We start from the raw sequence: 20,524 nt of genomic DNA on the forward strand, positions 1-20,524 counted from the left end.
AACAGAAAGTAGTTTTGTTTTCTTTCAGAAAGTACTCTGAATCTGCAAATATAGTAATACCTATCGAACTCTACTTCTTGTTATTTATTTAAAAAGTTTATATAGCTGCCCATTTTATAACCAGCTCTGGGTAGCTCCTAATCAAAAGTTAAAACAGCATAAAAATTATATTAAGAGTATAAAACTAAACACATTAAAACAGCAAAAAGCTGGCCCCAAGTCACATCATCTTATCCTAGTGCTTCGGGGAAAGACAGGTCTTCAAAGTTTTATGGAAGGCTAGGAGGATAGGGGCCTGCCAAATGTTAAGGGACAGAGTGTTCCATAGGGCAGGGGCTGCCATGGAAAAAATCATGTTTCCTCGCTCCCATCAGATGGCAATATTTAAGGGAAGGGATTAACAGCATGTCCACTCTATTTGGCTTAACAGGGAAAGTTGATTCCACAAATAACCTGGCCCTGTGACATATAGGACTTTAAAAGTGATAACGAATCTTGAATTGCATCTGAAAAACAATAACTAGAAGCCAGTACAGCTTGCACAACAGAAGTGCAGATCTAGGGTCCCCCATTACTGTGCACCCCACTGGTTTCCAGACAATATATAATTTGTTAATTCTTTAAAGAAGAGTGTAGTCCTATAACCCTTGACTGGAAATAACCATAATTGAAGACCAATTGAATGAATGAACTGAGATATTGTGGTATTGGAATAGCATTGCTATGATGAGTGAGCTCATCCAGTTAGTGACTTACTCAGTAAACACTAGTTAAATAAACCTTGGATTAGGGCAATATAAGAACACAAATCTTTAAGATGATAATGTTGTGATAATTCCATAGTTTAAATCTGAATTTTGCAAAGAAATATATTATTTCATCTATCCTTAAACTCCTGCCATTCAGTTTCATTAGATGATTCCTAGTATTACAAAAGAAATAGAAATGATATTTCACTCACTATTTTATGCACTTTTTAATTATGTGAACCACTATTATATTTCCCCATTGCTTACATTTTCTAAACTAGAAATCACTAGTGCTGTATCACAGAGGAAGTGGAATGAATGGATGCATGTATTAATGTTTATTTCTACCTCTGATTTTTTGCTCTAATCCTACCTATTGCTGGTATGTGGCTTTGGCCATATTTCCCTGGAGGAAACATATTTATCCAAGGAGAAAACAACAACAGTTGCTGTCTTATTCCATGACTCCTGAGTTTACTTAGATTGTTTACTGAAGGACTTGAAAAAATAGTTTGAAAGTTGGTATTAATGGCTACCTTTGGATGGCATAACAAGTCAAAGTTAGAGCTTAGCTGCAAATACTTTGTACTTGCTACCTAGTTCCTTCTGCACCCTTGCGTGGATAATGAGCTGTCCGTTGTACTGTAAAATTGGCTTGCCATATTGTACAAAGGAGAAGTAAGGGTAACTTCCAGATGGAACTAAAACAAATACAGGTTTCTTTACTTTGCTTCATTTTCACAACCAGAAAATTCAAATGCAGATTATGAAGAAACAGTCAGGTACAATAGTCATCTGATAATAAGGGAGAAATCAATGGCACAAGTTATTAACAGCTAAACTATTAATTTGTCTTATCAATTCTCTGGGTGTAATTTTGTCCAGTTATGTAATCTTTAATGTTTTGTACCAATTTATCAAAATTATTAAACTATTAAACTAATTTGTAGTTTCCCAATTTTGACTCCCAATTTTGACTTTTTTTAAATCAAGTATTTAAAACTGGCTATTTTCCAGTTATGTTGAAAGACCTATACCCATTTCACATATGGATTTTTTTTAAAAAAAAATCTTGGGTGACTTTATTTGCTTATTTTTGATATTAAGGTCTTTAATTTACATCTTGTTTCTACCATTTATTCCATTATTTCAGACTGAGAAAATATATACTGTACATCTTCTAAGAGATAATACATATAAATAATTCACCATTTCTGCAGTCTTCAGTTCACTTTTAGTACTGCTTTAACACTCTTATTAGTATGTAGTCTGAGTATCTTCCCTGCTGTTATTTGGCTTCTATTTCTTTTAAAAATATTGTTGGACTAAATATTTTTAATTCTTATGGAATATTCTCTACATTCTACTTTGCCCAGGATTGATTTGTTCCCCTTCTACTAATTTGTACAATATTTCCATTTTTTAACGAAAGAAATTCATGCTGGCATCTTCTTGGACTTCATGAGATCTCGCCTACCCTGCAGTGTGGATTCAAGCTGAACTTCAATTATAGTGCAAGTCACATTCCTCAAAATATTTTGGCCCTCTTAACTTTTCTTTTTAATTTTTTTTAGCATACCCTTCATTTTTGAGGTGATGTTCAACTATCTTGGCAATTGTCCACTTATGTATGCAGTATATTCTCTTTGGTAGCTTTGCCATCAATGTTTCCAGCTAGTAGTTTTCTGCTCATTTGATTACTGTATACCAGGGATGTCAAACTTAATTTCATTGAGGGCCACGTCAGTGTTGTGGTTGACCTTGGGGGCCTGGGGTGGGCATGGCTGGGGTTGGCGTGGCCACCTCAACATTGCTCGTGTCGGGGGCACATGTGGTCAGGGGGTCTGGGGGGATTGTCTTTAGCCAAGGAAGGCGAGACCAGGGCGAGCACCATACCCTTGTCCACTGGAGGAGCCTTGTTGTCCCTCTCAGGCCATGCAGAGGACCCCCAGTGATGTAGGCTGCCTGGAGCCCTGGGGAGTGGAGGCAAGCACCCAGTCCAGCCTTTCCCAATGGGGGCACCCAGCTGCGCTTACCTCCTCCTCAAGGCTGCTACTGATTGGCTCAATCTCCTTGGCCAAGTTGCTCATGGTGTGTGCGGGAGGGCAAAGTGTGTGGCCCTCTCCCTCTCCCTGCGAGGAGACCTGGCTTTGTAACCAAAGCATCCTCAACGATATGATGGGAGACCACCAGGAGAGATCAGGAGGAGGAGACAAGGGGATGGTGAAAGGGCAGCAGGGGCTGCTCGTGGTCAAGTGCTAAGGCAGGACTTCCCTGAGACCCACCCTCCCTCTCATTATAATCTTCCTTCCTTCCTTCCCCCTTTTCTTCTTTTTCCTTCCCTTTTCCTTCTTCTTCTTCTTCCTTCCCCTCTTTCCTTCTTTTTGTTTGTCTTTCCTCTTTCTCTTTCTCCTTTCCTGTCCCTTCTTGGATGCTCAAATGCAAAAGGGGAAACATTTCTCGATGCCTCGTTGCCTTGTGATCAAATGCCACTTTTGCTAGTAGTCTGTGACCACTTAAAAGATTAAGAACAAACCAGGCTCAGCTTATCCCATGCTTGCTTTTAGTGGGGGGCGTCCACAGACAACAGTACAGCAAAACTGTCAAAATGGTGGTTGTGATAGTTTATCAGAGCTCCTCTGTTTTTTAAGTGCAATAGCTTTAGCTTTTAGGAACAGAGGTAAGTTAGTTGCTTTTCTATTAATACATAATCCTTAAAAGTGCTCTTCTGAAGGGACCCCGCCATGGTCTAATTGAGAGTGGAAATATAGCAAAAGAAAATATTTTCCCCCACTCTGCTTTGTCCTGTTTTCCCCACTGGAAATGGCTGTTTGCAACACACAAGGAGGGGATACTTTTCTAAGAGCTCACAATTCAAGAATACTAATGTTAACTTGGATTGCCAATAAAGTCCTGTCTCCTTTGAGCCCAAGTCTCAATGGATCCAGGATTGAAGCAGAACTGCATGAACTGGGGCATCTCCAACCAAGTTGCCTTGCCTTGCTTTTCCTTCCTTCCTTCCTTCCTTCCTTCCTTCCTTCCTTCCTTCCTTCCTTCCTTCCTCCCTCCCTCCCTCCCTCCCTCCCTCCCCCTGTTCCTTTCTTCCTCCCTCCTTTCTTTCCTTCCTTCCTCCATTCCTTCCTTCCTTCCTTCTCCTTCTCATCTCTTTCCTTCCTCCGTGTTCAGGAAGAGGTGATGGGATTACCAGCGCTGCCAGTCTCCATGCTGCTGCTGCTGGCCGTTGGTATCCCACAAGGGTCGGCAGGGCTGGTCCTGGTGAAAGGGAAGCCTCGTGGCTGCGAGGTTAGGACAGCGAGGGGGCCATGGAGGTGCTGATGGGAGGGGGAGGTGCTGATCTACAACCTGGTTGCATCCATCAAAGCCAGAATGTACTCAGCCTTAGATCCATGGGGCAGCCCTGGAACCAGCGAGGAGCCGCCCCTGCAGGGCAAGACAGCCAGCAGGGACCCTGGACTCCACCTGCGTGTGCGCCCAGGGGGCTGGGTGGGGGCACCCGTCACTGGTTCCAGGGCTGCCCCGTGGATCTAAGGCTGAGCACGTTCTGGTTTTGATGGCTGGCACCAGGTTGTAGGTCAGTGCCCATTTGACCTGGGCCGAGGTGCCACAGGCTGGTCCTTCGCTGTTTCCAGAGCAGGTCCCTGGGCCAGACGGAACCACATGATGGTCTGGATCTGGCCCGGGGGGCCTTGTGTTTGACATGTCTGCTATATACTGACTATTAGCACTGAATGAAACATTTTATCTTTCCCTATCATTGTTTCCTTTTCCTATGAACATTTTTCAGTTGCAAGTCTGAGAGCAGAGACTATATTTTATTTATTGATCTATAAGCCTCTTTAAAAACTTTTCTGGGTAAATTGTGCAGTACAAATCATTTAAATTAAGAAATGACCGTGCAATTCTATACATAAATAAGCTGTTTAAATCCCAGCAAAGCTTGTATGTTAGACTGTTACTTACACAGTGGTATAGTGGAATACTTGTGATAGTGATTATTGCAAATGAAATGTTGCCTTTGGATTTTTGTAAAATTGTATTTTAGAAGTATTTTAACCAAGTGCCTCTAAATCTATCAGTAAAATTCTTAGAACAGTGAGCACGATGGACAAAATCTGAAAAACAGAATCTATTGTCTCTCTAACCATTTAGCTGCCTGGGTAGGAATATTGATACCTGCAGCATATACATGCAATATAATAAATGCATTCTATGGACTTCCATGGTTTGAGTATATTATTCAATCAAGTCAAACAACTTTTAGTAGTGTGTATGAAAGGTGTTTGCAATTTCCTTCTCTTAAGGCCACAAAAATAGTTGAATCACTTCGAGCTGGGTGTAGTTGGTGTTTATTTTGTTTTTGTTTTAAAGCTATCTTGTGTTTCGAGTAGCTAAGGCTGATGAGCAAAATTGTAGGTCTGGGTTGAAGCTCCTCCCCGGGGGTGCAGAACAGGAAGAGGTGGAGGTCAGAGGGAACGGCTGGAGTTCCTTGGTTTGTGTGTGAGGCTGAGTCCCGTTACCGCTTTACTCTGCGTGTGTCTTATATTACAGCAATGCTGCCTGCACATCAGTGGCCAGAGAGGGGAGAAGAGAGGAAAAGCCTGTTTACACAGAAAGCAAACCGCCTGGGGAATAATGCAGGAAAGGAAGTGAGCCGGCTCTCTGTCTGACTGCCCTAACTTCCTGCTCTCGCTCTCTCGCACACACATACACACACACACACACACTAGCGAGGAGGGGGGGGTGGAAGGGAGAAAGAAACAAGGGGGAAAATCAGGGTCTCATTACAAGAGCAACAGAGCGTTTTAGAGGACTGTCAGCATGGAAAACCGGGGGATTCTACGCAGCTCCCTTTAAAAACGGCGAGAAGAGGCTGGAGAGAAGCCCACCAGACCTGGCGCTGGGTACGTAACTCTTAAAGTTGGAAGAGAGTTTGGAGGCGAGGAAAAGGGTGGCGGGGGGGAGACAGGTGGGAGCCGAAGGCAAATGCAAAGCTTCTGGGCAGTTATTGGTTTCAAAATAACTTGCACGAGCGCTTTGCTTTTCCCGATGAAGCACCAGAAGGGTCGTGCCAGGGGGGGATCCCTGCCTCGCCGCAAGGCATCCGGTTGGGACGGCCAGGGGAGGGGAGGGAGCCGAGGGTGCGCGTGTTTGGGGCCAGTGGGGGGGGCGCGCGAAAGTTTTGGGGTGACTTTTCTTGCTGCTGGCGAAGTGCCACCTGGCAGCGAATGTGTGCATGCGGGGAGGGGGAGGAAAAGCTCCGAAACGCTAGTCCTCGGTTGCCGGAGAGAGGACGACTTGAGGACCCCTCCCCCGGCAGGGCAGAAAGGGGCTCTGGAGACGATCGGGGGGGATGAGGTGAGGGAGCTGCGAGGAGCCTCCACCTGCCGTTGGCCAACAGGGAAGGCGCAGAAGGACTTTTATTTGGAGACGGGGGGGGCGGAGATGTTTGCATAAGGTGGCTAGCGGGTCTGGGGTCGGAGTCCCGCGCACTGTTGCCTGGCTTTCGGTGCGAGCGCTTCTCCGGGAGTGTGGCGGCCGCGGAGGGCCCTGTTGTTCTGAGTGGAGAAAGGAGCTTTGGGGGGTCAGCGCTTGTGGAAAGGGGGAGGGAAAGAGCTCGTCTGACAGTTTCGTAGAGGAGCCGCCTTTACTCCGAAGGAGCACCCGACGGTTGTCACGAGCCGACTCCGGCGTGCGTGGGAGGGAGCGCTTTTGCGTGCGTTCTGGACCTACAAGAGGCTCGTGGCGATAATAGCTCGCTTGTAGGAGCCCGTGTGTGGGGGGGGGTGTCTAGTTTTTGAGGCAATGAATTTGGATTGGTGGGTGGGAGGAGGGGAGGGGAGGGGGCAGTACACCGGTCTGGACTTCCTTGAAATTAGGGGAGTTGCTTAAAATTGTTTCGGGCTGCAAAGAGAGGAATAAGACCGTCCAAGGGGCTTGGGGGGAGGAGGAGGAGGAGGAGGGGGAAGTGTTGGGAGAGTTTCTGGCTCGTCTGGAAACAGCAAGACTAATTGCCATGCGCTTCCGGTTTGAAACTGGCAGCAGACAACATCTTGAAAATGAGTCACTGCAGCTCACAAAGAAACTCTGTGGTTTTCTCCTTCTCAGGTTTATGTATTCGCTCTTTTACGGTTGTCTTTGTGGTCTAGAGAAAAAGGGAGCGAGCCAGGCTCCTTCCCGTTCAGCCGCTTCTTCCACTAAGCAGCCCCATCGTCCATTTTAAAGTTGTACACACCGTCGGTTTCACAAGCGGGAAGGGGGGAATCGCGGGAGGGTTGTTTTTGGATCTGGCTTTGCTGAAGGTTAAGAAGGGACCGCGATGCTGCAGGAGGAAAAAGTTCCCTGAATTTTCCACTGGTTGCAGGAAGGGAGCCCATTTAGTCATGGCTAAGTAATGTCTGCACACACCAACTAATCTCATTAGGCGTTTCCGTTCCTTAACACAGGAGGGTTTTGTGAAGCCCTCTCGGCCTTTCTGCACTACTGTTGAAAGCAAGACAAGTTACATCTTTATTTAACGGGGATGGGGGATTGGAGCAAGCTAATTTAACGCTGCATTGGTCATGAGGTCTTGAATGACTTTTTAAAGAGAAGTGAACGGCAGAAACATTTCATTTTCCTAATAGAAGAGCTTTGGTTTTATAAATGTGGTTTGTTGGTTTTAAAGCCTCTGTACAGTTATGCCATTTTGCATATCATGATGAACTACTGCATGTAAAAGTATAATCACAGTACTGGTAAATAAAATAATTATCTTAATAATGGATAGCTTCTTAAAAAGGCAATCTGATTACAAACTATTAATCTAAATTATATATTTATAATCGCAAGTGGACAATTGTACCATTTTAATGAACTTTCAGTTTATACACACACACACACACACACACACACATATATAATAACTTAAAACTTTTTTCTATTCTAAACAAACATTCTGGCACCAGATATTTTTCCAACTCTGATTGTATTAATGCACAAACCCCCCTTTAAAAAAAAATCCAGAACTTAAAACCCATTAAATACATATGGAGATTATCATCAAGCTGTATTCTGAGAGTGTTTAAGAAGTTTGTGCTTTTGCTTTGGATATCTGATGTGCAACCAAAATGAAACAGGCTATAGTTCCCAGAAGTGGGCTTGCTTGTAGAATCCCAGGGGACTATATGGCATTTTGGAATGACTTTCATCCATAGAATGTGGAATACTTTGCATTAGAGTTTTAGTGAGCTATTCAAGCTATGATCATACCAGGAATGGGCATCCTTTTTTCTCTGAGGACTGCATTCCTGCAGAAGCAATCAACTGGAGGTTGCATTGTATGCTAATAGTGGACTGATTGAAGCAAGCAGTGGGTAGCAGCAGAGCCAAAGGCAATATGCGATGATATGCTCTCTTTTTGGTGTCCTTTTGCTGACTATTCTTTTTTCTTGTTCTCCTCACACAGCAAGCTGCCAGGGAAGCAATAAATTGCTTTTGACAAAGACAAAACAGTCAACAATTGGTACATGAGCTCATTTGGCAGTGGGGAACTCTTAAAACAGAACAAAAATGAAGTTTGCTGATCAATTCCAGTTTTGTGCAGGAAAATTGATGGACGCCAAACAATATCTGTCTTAAAAGTGGAGCCTGAATCTTTGGTTTTAAGAAAGTAATTGTGCTAAGTGTTAAAAGTACTAAAGTCCTAGGAGACCACACTGCATCTTCTGTCTGTGTTGATTAATAGATTAATTTTCTATATTGATCTCTGATTAGCTACCTAATCAGATCAGGATCACTGCTACCTAATCAGTTCAGGATCACTGCTTTCTTCTTACTTAAAAACTTTATTCAAACTTGAGATTCATTTTTTAATTGAAATTTATGACTTCTAGGGCAAATCTTACCCTGAAAGTAATTATAAATCATATAGTTGTGCTCCAGGGATCTAAGTGGAATTATCTGTAAAGTAGCCTTTTGTGAGATTTTGCTACTATTTTAATTTATATGTAATAAAAATGAAAGAGAAAGCAGAAAATACAATGTTTTTTTTTAAAAAAATATTTGTTTCATAGTGTCAAACATTTGTGAGATGAATGGCTATATAATTTTGATAATAAATGAATTAGCTAGCTAAATATAATTCCTGAGTCCTAGAAATGATACCATTTGGTTAATGGTTTGATTTCTATGTTTTTCAGTTTCTGTTTCATTATTTGTATAATATAGCTAGCTTCCCTTATAAGAGTACTATACTGCATTCTCTATGGAAGATATGTTTACTTCCTTTACTTTTCTGGGTGCTTACTGGTTTCTCAACTACGTAAATATCTTTATACCAAGTTATTGACTTCAGAGAGTTCCAGTCTTTGTTCTAAATTTTGAATATATTTACTAGTCCAATTAGACTGATTAGAGTTATTCTGTGAGGAGATGCATGGGCTCCAAATTTAATAAATAAAAATGATCTGATCATTCATTTAGTATAGACTGTAGCCTTGCTTCCTGTTCACACATTCACATGATTCCAGAATGGAATTGTAAACTGATGCTAGCTATGGTCTATATATTATGAATTTAGGCTGCAGAAAGGCCAAAAATATGAATCAGACTCTTTTGTATACATTCTAGACTTCTTTAGTTTTCTTTTCTGATTACAGTTCTTTGTGTTCATTATATATATATATAAATTTGGAAGTCATGCTGCAAGATATTTAAATATTTTTAAATTGAGACTGTGGGATATAATTAGGATCCTTTTCTTTAGTACAGTGCTTCTATTAAGCTGTATAGCTGTAATCTATTGCTGACTATCAGCTGGTTAGATAATACAATTTCTATTTCTATGGAATAAACTGTATTAGACATGGTGGTCTTTGTTTTAATTTGTGGTAGAACTGCTGCAGGGTATATTTTAACTAAGTCGTTTAATATGTGTATAATATACCTTTCACTTCCATAGTTGACTCATACTCAAATTGTGGAAATTTATCTAAAATTTGCAAACTAAATATTGATTTTACGTGCCACATTTAGCACAGATGTTGTTTGGTTTCCAGAAAGAGATCTGATAGCCTTGGCCTCCTCCTCTGTGTCAATTGTAATCCTATAAAAAAGCTGTAATGACATATTTGTCATAGCTTTCTGTGTAGCTTTGTTTTCCACAATCATTCTGTAGTCTTGAATGATTATGTGAGTTAATTCTATTTGAAGGTTCTTATTCAGTGAACCAATTGGTATACTTGAATCTTCTGAGAAACACTTAAAAGACAAGAACATACTGGTATCTGTTCCTAGGAATTTTGCTGACTTAAAAAATAATGTATGATTAAAATTGGTCATAACTTAGAATAAAACATAGATACAATAAAGGGCATTGATTTTTACTAAGCATCAGAACTGTGATAATGTAGAGTTGCTAAAATGTATATAGCTATATAAACGGGATGAATAAATAAATAATGTAGTTTGCCCTTTTGAAAAAGCAAATTTGATTTTTCTTTTTGGATTACCTATTCTTGCAGTATATGAGCAGTATGTGCACCCATGTTTAGGAACAAACTCTAAAAATACTCAAGAACTCACAATTCTCAAATGAAGTGCAGTATCTTAAGTCAGATTGCAGCCCAAGTTTAAAATCATATTCATCTGTTGAATTACTGTTCAGGAGAAAGCATTTGCATTTAACTCTACATTTTAGAACTTGAAATGCATAATAAACTTTGAAACTTTGCAGAATTTCCTTTCTAACAGTGAAAAAAATTGAATATGTTAGAGGGGGATTATGTAAGGCAATGGTTTGGTTAATAGGAACATTGTAAGGATTTATTTTTCTAAATAACTTTTCATGATATAGGTTATTTGAACATGCATTCTGTATAAAGGTATAAACTGTTTAGTATCTTATTTGTAATATTAAACAACAACAATAATACATTTTGTAAAATTTAAGAATGTTCACAAGAGCTTTTTTATCCATTAAGAAGGATTCATAAATATCTTTATTCAATCTACTGTTTTATATATGAATAACAAAGGAGTTTTTTGGCTAGTGGTTTTATGCTGTATTGTATCTTAGGTCATCTGCAAAACAGATTTCTATTATAGTATAAGTTTGTCTTAAATGAAGTGAAAATATCATGCAACAGTTTCTATGCAAACTTATTTCTCTTAGTCTATTCAGTCAGCAATGGATTGTGTGCCAACCCTTTAAACATTTTATTATTGCTTCTGAGCCATGTTACTCTTCACTATGCACAAAGGCACATATTGCAGGAGAAGGTAACTTTCAGCTATTTCTCATAACATGTATAAACATATGTTTACTGGAAGTGTTTTTCCCCTTGAGAATGTTTCTACTAATAATCTTTGTACACATGAGCTTACATAAGTAAAAATATATACTTTAGGTTGAATATATTTATGGATTTAGAATTTGCCCTTTTATAATGTTTTAAGGTTGCCTAAATGTCAAATACAATAAAAACTGAATGAAATAATTAAATGGTACAATTAAAACAAATTATGAATGTATGTGAAAATTAAAGGTAGACTTTGACATAAAATGTCTGAATATACATATGCAAGTGTATTTATAGACAATAAATGTATAGATTGACTGTAGAATAATTTGAGTCTGGCAATTTGATGCTGATCTGGGGACTTTAAATACAGTGCATTCAGAAAGTATTCAGATGCCCTTCACTTTTATCAATTTAGTTATGCTGCAGCCTTATTCTACAGTTGTTGAAATATTTTTTTTCATTAATCTATACCCAAAGTGAAAACAGAGTTTTAGAAATGTCTGTAAATTTATTAAAAAGAAAAAAATGAAATATCACATTGGCTTTAATATTCAGACCTTTTGCAACAACACTTGAAATTTAGCTTTAGTGCCCTCCTCCGTTTCTCTTGATCGCTGCTGACGTGTTTCTACACCTTGATTGGAGTCGACCTGTGGTAAATTAAATTGATTGGACATGATTTGGAAAGGCACACACCTCTCTATAGAAGGCCTCACAGCTGACAATGCATACCTGATGGTCACTCTGATAGAGCTCCAGAGATCCTGTGTGGAGATAGATAAGATAACCTTTATTGTCATTTTTATACTGTGGGTACAATGGCACACATCAAAAATGAAATTTAGTTGCCTGCTCTCAAAATAAAACACATACATGACACACACCTAAACATACTATGAACAACATATGTATAGACCCATATCTCTACATATATGTAGCAAATAAATATTAAATATTGTCCATCTTGAATATATAATGGAAGGAGGAAGCTTGAGAGTTCGCAAGGTTAATGCTGTATGGAATGAAACTCTGGCTGAATCTGGATGTTCTGCTTCGGATACCACGAAGCCTCCTCCCAGAAGGTAACAAGGAAAACAGGTCGTGAAAAGGATGTGTAGCGTCCCAGATAATCTTACGGACCCTGCTCAAGCAACGCTTCTGTGCTATGTCCTGGATGGGAGGGAGGAAACTGCCAATGATCTTTTCGGCCATTCTCACCATTCTCTGCACCACCTTCCTGTCTGAAGCAGTGATGCCTCCAAACCAGACTGGATAGAGTTCCAGAAAGAACCATCATTGCAGCCCTCCACCGGTCTGGGCTTTATGGCAGAGTGGCTATACAGAAGCCTCTCAGAGCAAAACACATGAAAGCCCGCTTGGCATTTGCAAAAAAGCACCTGAAGGACTCTCAGCTGTGAGAAACAAGATTCTCTGATCTGATGAAACCAAGATGGAACTGTTTGGCCTCAATTCTAAACGTTATGTCTGGAGGAAACCAGGCACTGCTCATCACCTGCCCAATATCATCCCAACAGTGAAGTGTGGTGGCAGCATCATGCTGTGGGGGTGTTTTTCAGCAGCACGGTCTGGGAGACTGGTCAGGGTTGAGGGAAAGCTGAATGGAGCAAAGTACAGGGTTGTCCTCAATGAAAACATATTCCACTGTGCTCAGGACTTCAGACTGGGCCAAAGGTTCACTTTCCAACATGGCAATGATCCTAAACACATAGCCAAGACAACACAGGAGTGGCTTAGGGACAGCTCTGTGAATGCCCTAGACTGGCCCAGCCAGAGCCCTGACTTGAACCTTACTGAACATCTCTGGAGGGACCTGAAAATGGTCAACAACAAAGGTCACCATCCAACCTGACTGAGCTTGAGAGGATATATTCAAGAATAGGCATAGGCACCAGTTGGTTTGCCTTATATATAATATAAAGGTGTCCTATGGCAAACCAATGGTGCCCATGCCTAGTCTTGACCCCAAAGTAGAACACATTACCAAAACCCAACTGGGAGGTGGTCAAAGCAAAGGCTATAACTCAGTGTTTCTCAACCTTGACAATTTTAAGGCATGTGGACTTCAACTCCCAGAATTCCACAGCCAGCAATGCTGGCTGTGGAATTCTGGGAGTTGAAGTCCACATGCCTTAAAATTGTCAAGGTTAAGAAACACTGCTATAACTAAAGCATATGGTGGAACTATGCAAAGGTCTAGCTACAGCTGCTTCCTTTTTTCAAGCAGGAGCTGTGGGTGCAGGAAGACCTTCTGTTTAAACAAGTTAAACAGGGAAGCATAGTCCCATCCAGAGCCATATCTCTAGAATGTATCTACAGCCACTTTGTGTTGCTGGAATTGATTCTAAGTCTGTTCCTACTTAGCCAGACTCTGAAAGGCTCCAGACATTGGGACAGAACTTCAGCAATGTCTTATTTGGGTTGGAATTCAAATATGCAGCTGAATACAATCCACTTACTGGTGATATTTTTATGCTAGTGAGTGACCTCCCCTAGCAATCTCATGTAGATATTGAATTGTCCACTCTGAAAAAACTACCATTGCAATTAGTGTATTTTGCTCCCAACCCTTACAGATAATCCAGAAAAATATAATAGTGAAGGCTTCTAAGAAGTCAAGAAGAGCAGGAGGGTTACATTTCCCCTATCCTGGTTCCACCTCAGGTTATCCAGAAGCAAAATTAATATGAATTATATTCCATACCCAGACCTAAACCTTTGCTGAAAAGAATCCAAATAATAGTTTCCTCTTGAGCTATCTGCATTTGCAGCTTCCTCAGGGCCAATAGTACCACCCTCTTTTCTAACTGAAACTAGCCACCTCCTATCACCTCCCTGGAAAATTTTACCAACTGGGAAAGACAGTGATCAGGCTGCATGTGGCAGAACTGATGCTGTGGAGAATCCTTTTAATTTCCTCAAGGTAACAGGTTCAAACACCCAAATAACCTTGAAATTAGCAGAAAGCCTCTGCTAATTCATTAGAACCTGCCTAGCAAGCATTCATCTCAGTATGAATCCTTTAAATTCCTCTGAACCTTTTGCAGCTACTAAGAATTAACCCACAATCTCTTTGCAGCAGCCTAACAAACGTTCTTTCAGTTCATTCTTCCCAAAGGAGTTTGGGTCATATTAAATAAGCCTCCCCAGTAGGACTCTTGATGTAATAACAGCATAGAAATATTGTTGTTTCTATTTCTCTATTATCATGATGCTTGTTCAAACCTCAGCTCTCCCTCATATTTGGTTGGATTCACTCTTTGTCTTTCACCATTGGCAAAATTAATATGAATTACATGCATACCTGAGGTGTCTCCTCTGATGTTTCTTCTACCAGAGCTCCTCAGATTACTTATTGATTGAGAAGCAAGGGAAAGTTATGCAATCCTATCGAAGGCTGCTGCCATCTCCATATTTTCTAGGATGGGACTAAGCTCTCAGTAGAACTGCCAACTATAGATTTGGGGAAATCCTCCGGAATCCTTTGAAAGCCAAGAATATCCATTAGGTATTTGGGCAGTCTGGTTGAATTAATTTGATTTTCCTTTGGAAGTTGGCAACATTAATTCTATGCCAATCATAGAGCGATCTGACTATGACAAAAGATATGTGTAAATAATTCCCTCTGTTATATCACATTACTTCTGCTCATGACCTCCTAGATGAACTGGGTCCCTTATTGCCTAGAATTTCAAGAACAATTCTGGATATCTATGAAGAAGTACCTCTAGTAATCTGCAGATCAAGGAATTTTGGCTTTCCTCTAGAAAGCCAAATTCACTAGACCAATTTTCAAGATTGTGGGTTTTTTTTTTAAATGACCTAGTAAACTGAAATGGGAAGATGAACTCTGACCAATGTACTGTATGTCTGGAAAACTCCATAATAATTTACATCTCTATCCTTATAGCAAATTATCCATTTATTTTAAAGACAAATTCCAGGAGTAGATCAAGAGATATAAAAGACAATTTCTTGAACCACTTTGTATCATGGAATCAACTATATCTTTAAAATATCAGTATTAAAAAATACGCCTTTGCGGCTTCAACTAATTTATTATATCATGAACTTAGATATGCAATAATATCTATCAGCAGATACAGCACTACCTTTGCAAGAAAATCAAGGCAAAAAGTATGCTTAAAAGCTTAAATAAAGTGCAGATTTGCTAGATAAATAGAGTAAAATAAATACTTTTCAGTGAACATGTAAATAGTTGACTAGTAAGATTACAGAGCAGTAATTATAGCCTTACATTTTTGATTCTGCTCACATCTATAATTTTTTTATGTAAAATTTTAAATTTTAAGAAAATGGTTTTATATTAAGTCAGCAAAATAGTTATCACTGCCACATTGCCATGAGAAGACTACAATAGAGATACATATGGAAAATATAAAAATATGGTCTGGCTTTGAACCTGGAAGTTCTTTTGTGTGCAAACTAATGTTGTGCCAGTATATTACAGATGCATACCATATGAGTGTGGCAGTAAGTATGAGAAGTCTATATGCATTTTATTTTATTATCATTAATTTTTCAAATCAGTGTAGATTTATGTGCTTTTCCAAGTGCTTATTCTTTAAAACATTGAACAACTAGTGTTTTAAAAATCTTAGCAAGCAAGCAGGAACTATCTTCATTTCCTTCCTGTTCCCAATCCAGGAAATAGAATCCATACACTGAATCAAACTTCCTGGTTTGGACTGACTTATTGCAGACAACCTTTCATGCACATATGGATGTAAATATCAGCTGAGTTATGTTTGAAACCTAATGACTGTATGGACAAATGCTCACCATCTTGTTCTGTCTTCAACGAAACCCATAGTTCTTCCAAGGACATTCCAGCTATTTCTTTGATCTCAGACATTCACTTTATCCCTTGTCTTTCCTTATACTCCTTGTTTTTTGTTAAACTTATTTTTCTAGCCTAGGTTGGTTGCATAAGAGAGACTAAATACACCCAAAGTGATATGGTTATATATACGTGATAATTATTTGTGTGCACTTGTGCATTCTTTCTTGTTAACTCAAGAATTTTGTCTTAAGCTTTGAAATGTTTTGATTAAGTAGGCAATCCTATATAATCCTTTTGTGTATATGTGCGTGTATTTTTGAGTCAGTGTTGACTCCTGGTGACTGCCTGAACAAATCTTTGCCCTTTTCTTGGCAATGTTGTTGGAAGTGGCTGGCCCAAGGTCACCCAGCTGGGCTTTGTGCTGAAAGCAGGACTAGAACTTATGGTCTCCCGGTTCTAGCCTGGTGCCTTAACCACTACACCAAATTGGCTGCCTATATAATCCTACTCTAAAGTAATTTCCTCACAGGGGAATTTACTCCCACATATATGAAATATTCTATGTACTTTAATGCAGAGGTCCCCAACCTTTTGGCACCAGGGACCAGTTCCGTGGAGAAAGGTTTTTCCATGGACCGGAGAGTGTGTGGTTTTGTGTGCTGCCTGCATCGCTTGTTTGTGTGGACCAGTTGCTGGCATGCCGCGGCCTGGTACCGGTCCATGGACCGGGAGTTGGGGACCCCTGCTTTAATGGATATCTTGTCCCTCTCTCTCTCTCTCTCTCTCTCTCTCTCTCTCNCACACACACACACACACACACACACACACACACACCAAGAGTACATTAAGTATTAAGTAATGTTTTTAAAATAAAAAAAACCCTACACAAATTGGAATAAACATTAGTGATGTTAGCAAATGTCAGGCCCTTCTCCTGGAGCATATATACATATTAAATACATATTAAAAGCAAGAGAAATCTTTTTAGAGTTTGGTGTTCTCCTGAAATTTCAGTTTTTTTTAAAAAAAAAATGTTTTTCTAGATTTTTCACTCATTAGGCAAACCATGAAGTGGTACTGGGAATGGAAAAGGAGAGTGGAAAAAGTTGGCCTCTTCTTTCTTCTCACCCAGATATTTTGTTTTGTTGTATCTTGAATTATAACTGTTGATATGACTTATAAGTAAATTTGGCTGAACTGGTGTCGTGCAACATGGAATATAAATAGCTGTCATAAATAATGAGAACTTTATCGCTAGGAGAAAAGTTCTTTAAAAAAAGTAAAGAGGCATAAAAGCTGGAAGAATTAAGAAAATTAATAAATCTTATATTTTATCCTTTAAAAATGGAAAAGATAGATAGATAGACAGACAGACAGACAGACAGAGATGATAGATAGATATAGATATATATAGTTTTAGATAGATATGGAGATAGGCAGGCAGATAGATGAACCCTACTCTACTCATTCCAATGATGGCTTTTGCTTCTGTCTTAAAATTTTACTAGTCTAGCCAAACAATTTGTCTATTTACTAATTACAGAAACCATCTTGGAAAATGCAAGATAACTACAATTTGTAACAATATTTCCAATACTTATTGGTGCAGGACTTTCTATCTTTTAGCTATTATCTGGCTTTTCCAGAAAGACAGCTCTGAAATATAATAGGCGGAAGTCCTGATTTAGATTTTTATCTTACTTTTTTATATTATTCTTTTTATTAGTTTATAATATAAAATACAAAAATACAAAAGCAAATAATAGGAAAAATAGAGGAGGGAAAAGGGAAGAGAACAGTGTAGAAAAGAAGGAAAAAAGAAAGAAAAAGTGTTGAATTCTGACTCCCTTTGGTGCAGTAGAATAAGATAGTAATATCAAACCTCAACTTTTTACTTTTATATAATAGTATAAACTAGCCATTTCTATAACAACAAATCTATCTAATCGGTAAAACCCAAAATCAAAGTTTCATTTTTTTTCCACCGTAAGCACAAAGTCCAGAAGGGGTTTCCAAGTAAAAACAAAACTGTTTTTTTCTTTTATCAAAGCAGTCAACTTGCCATCTCTGCTAACTCCATTAACTTTTGCAGCCATTTGAGGGAATCAAAGTGTCCTTCCATTTTTGTTCATGAAGTAGTCTTGCTGCTGTCAACATATATATCAAAGTTCCCCCCAAAAATTCCAGGTCTTTTTCCATTAAACCAAAAAGAAAAATTTCTGATTTTATCTTTATATTCACTTTACGAATCTTCGGTATTAGAATATGAATCCTACTCTAATATTTCTTTGCTTTATCACATGTCAACCATAAATGACAAAAAGTCCCTTCTTTATATTTGCATTTCCAACATTCATTTGAAATACCTTCATACATTCTTGATAACTTGTCTGGTGTTAAATGCCAACGATCTGCATAGTGCTGCAGGACTTTCTACTTTTTAGCTATTATCAGGTTTTTCCAGAAAGACAGCTCTGAAATATATAATAGGCGGAAGTCCTGATTTAGATTTTTACAGTGTCAACATATTGGAGGCTTGGTAGGGAACTAGTATGATAATACTCTAGCTGGAAATATGGTTGCTAGGTTTTGAAAATATCACTAAATTTTGTCTCAGATTAAAAAAATGTTTCAGCAGGATTTTTTTTTTTTTTTTAAAAAAAACACTTTTAAAAATCCAACTATGGAGAAAACTGCATCAATTAAGAAATGTATTTGTGAAAAATGGAGAAACGAGGAAACCACAGAGAAAGGATTTTATTATATAACTATATGTTATATAATTGAATGTTTCTGGGCTGTAAAGGACTAGATGTGGCTAAACTGACAAAACTCAATTCTGACAAGATGGAGTGGTTACTGAGTCCAGGGGCTGAACTTCAGAATTCAAGAAAAATGCTGTGGGGTACTTCAGGATGTGAGTGCACTTCTGTTTTATTTATTTTTTTTCCAAGTATAATTTTTATTGTTTTCATCATAGAAAAAAAAATCACACATATTTCACAATGCTATAAAGAAAACCCCACCCCCCACCCACCCACCCCCCGGACTTCCCAAACCTAATCCCAGGATACTATTCAGATATAAGTAAACTACTATTAATATCCCTAACTCCACAAAATATTATTCTACATGAATAGGTGAAATATATAGAAGAAGAAACAAGTTAACTAAAAACCTAAATTATATTCCACCATTCTATGCTTCTTTTGAATATAAACAATCCATCTTCTCCATATTAATAAAAATTGTTCATTTGAATGATTCTTCAAATAAGCCGAGATCTTTGCCATTTCAGCCATTTCTGTTTTATTAAATGTGGAGGCTGCCTTCTATGAAAGAACCATGAAACCAATAAGACAAAATCATGCACAATTAGAAAAATACAACATAAAAAAAAAAAAAACCGATGGAGGCTCAACGCCCTGAGACACTGGCCAAGTCTTGAAGGATGTTTGCAATGTTGTCAGGGTAAAATTCATTCTGATCTTTAAGGATTAGTTTTGGTTCCTTCTGGATCTGGCACTCATGCTGGACAGCCTTGTAACACCATTAGTAAGGAGTGTCTTATAAATCAATTACCTCATATTGATTAGGATTATTAGAATGTACCTTACTGGTCATTTGAAATTGCTGCTTGCCCAGAATGTGGTAGCATTATAATGTGTTGTGCTTCTTGATGTTGCCACAAAACTTCCTTATTGAAACAACTTCATTGGGTTGGCAATTGCCTTCCAAACGTTTACATTCCATTGCTCACATGGAATATAAAACCTTACATAGTATAGCACTCAACAACTACTCTTGTGCAAACTAACACATATATTGCTATCTTCGTGCAGGGATAATGTTGTGGAACAAACTGCCATTAGGATTGAAGCAAGCCACTTTTACATTAGTTTATCCAAGCCTTTCCATTCTTTCAAAATGTATCATTTTATTAATATTTAGACTTAAATTTATTTCTTTTGATTCTATTTCTGTCACTATCTTGAGTTGCTAAGGGAGTGAGTTATATACAAAACCTGTAAATAAATAAATTTAAAATATTATTTAAAAAGCATTACATGAAATGTAGCTAGAAAAACAGTTTTTGGTCTATATATCTTTAGAACCATAGGTACTGATGAATTAGAATTCACTTTGTGAAAAGCTTATGAGATTCCTATAGATGTAGAACATAGCTTTGATATGCCCATTGTCCTGTTTGTATACAGTTTCATTGGGCCACAATAAAGATATGTCCAGCTCACTCCTTATGCTTTTGCATATTATTATATATCAGAATAATTCTGGAAAAAGCTTCCATCTTCCTGTATAGCAATAGCATTAGCACATAGATTTATATACTGCTCCACAGTGCTTTATAGCACTCTCTGAGAAGTTTACAGAATCAGCATATTGCCCCTAACAATCTGGGTCCTGATTTTACCAAAGGATGGAAGGCTGAGTCAACCTCAAGACTGTCAGGATTGAACCTGGCTGTGGGCAGAGTCAGCCTGCAATACTGCATTCTAACCACTGTGTTACCATGGCTCGTATATAAACTTCTTAATGGCAATCATTTGAGATATTGGCAAATATTTCTGACACATACAGTTAGGATGGATGTAAAACACAATTTTCCAACATTCCAAATTTCCTATACTCTG

General features: G+C 38.8%; 1 protein-coding gene across 3 annotated transcripts in view; it reads left to right on the top strand.

Moving 5' to 3' along the window:
• Positions 1–5,514: 5,514 nt before the first annotated feature.
• Positions 5,515–20,524, top strand: part of ELK3 (ETS transcription factor ELK3) — a 45,060-nt gene continuing 30,050 nt past the window's right edge. For all 3 annotated transcript variants that reach the window (XM_015812635.1, XM_015812637.1, XM_015812636.1), the window contains exon 1: positions 5,515–5,671. The gene's annotated coding sequence lies outside the window, so the exon portion shown is untranslated. The remainder of the gene's footprint in view (positions 5,672–20,524) is intronic.

Source organism: Protobothrops mucrosquamatus, unplaced genomic scaffold, assembly GCF_001527695.2.
Source record: "Protobothrops mucrosquamatus isolate PMUCROS unplaced genomic scaffold, P.Mucros_1.0 scaffold102, whole genome shotgun sequence".
Classification (NCBI taxonomy): Eukaryota; Metazoa; Chordata; class Lepidosauria; order Squamata; family Viperidae; genus Protobothrops; species Protobothrops mucrosquamatus.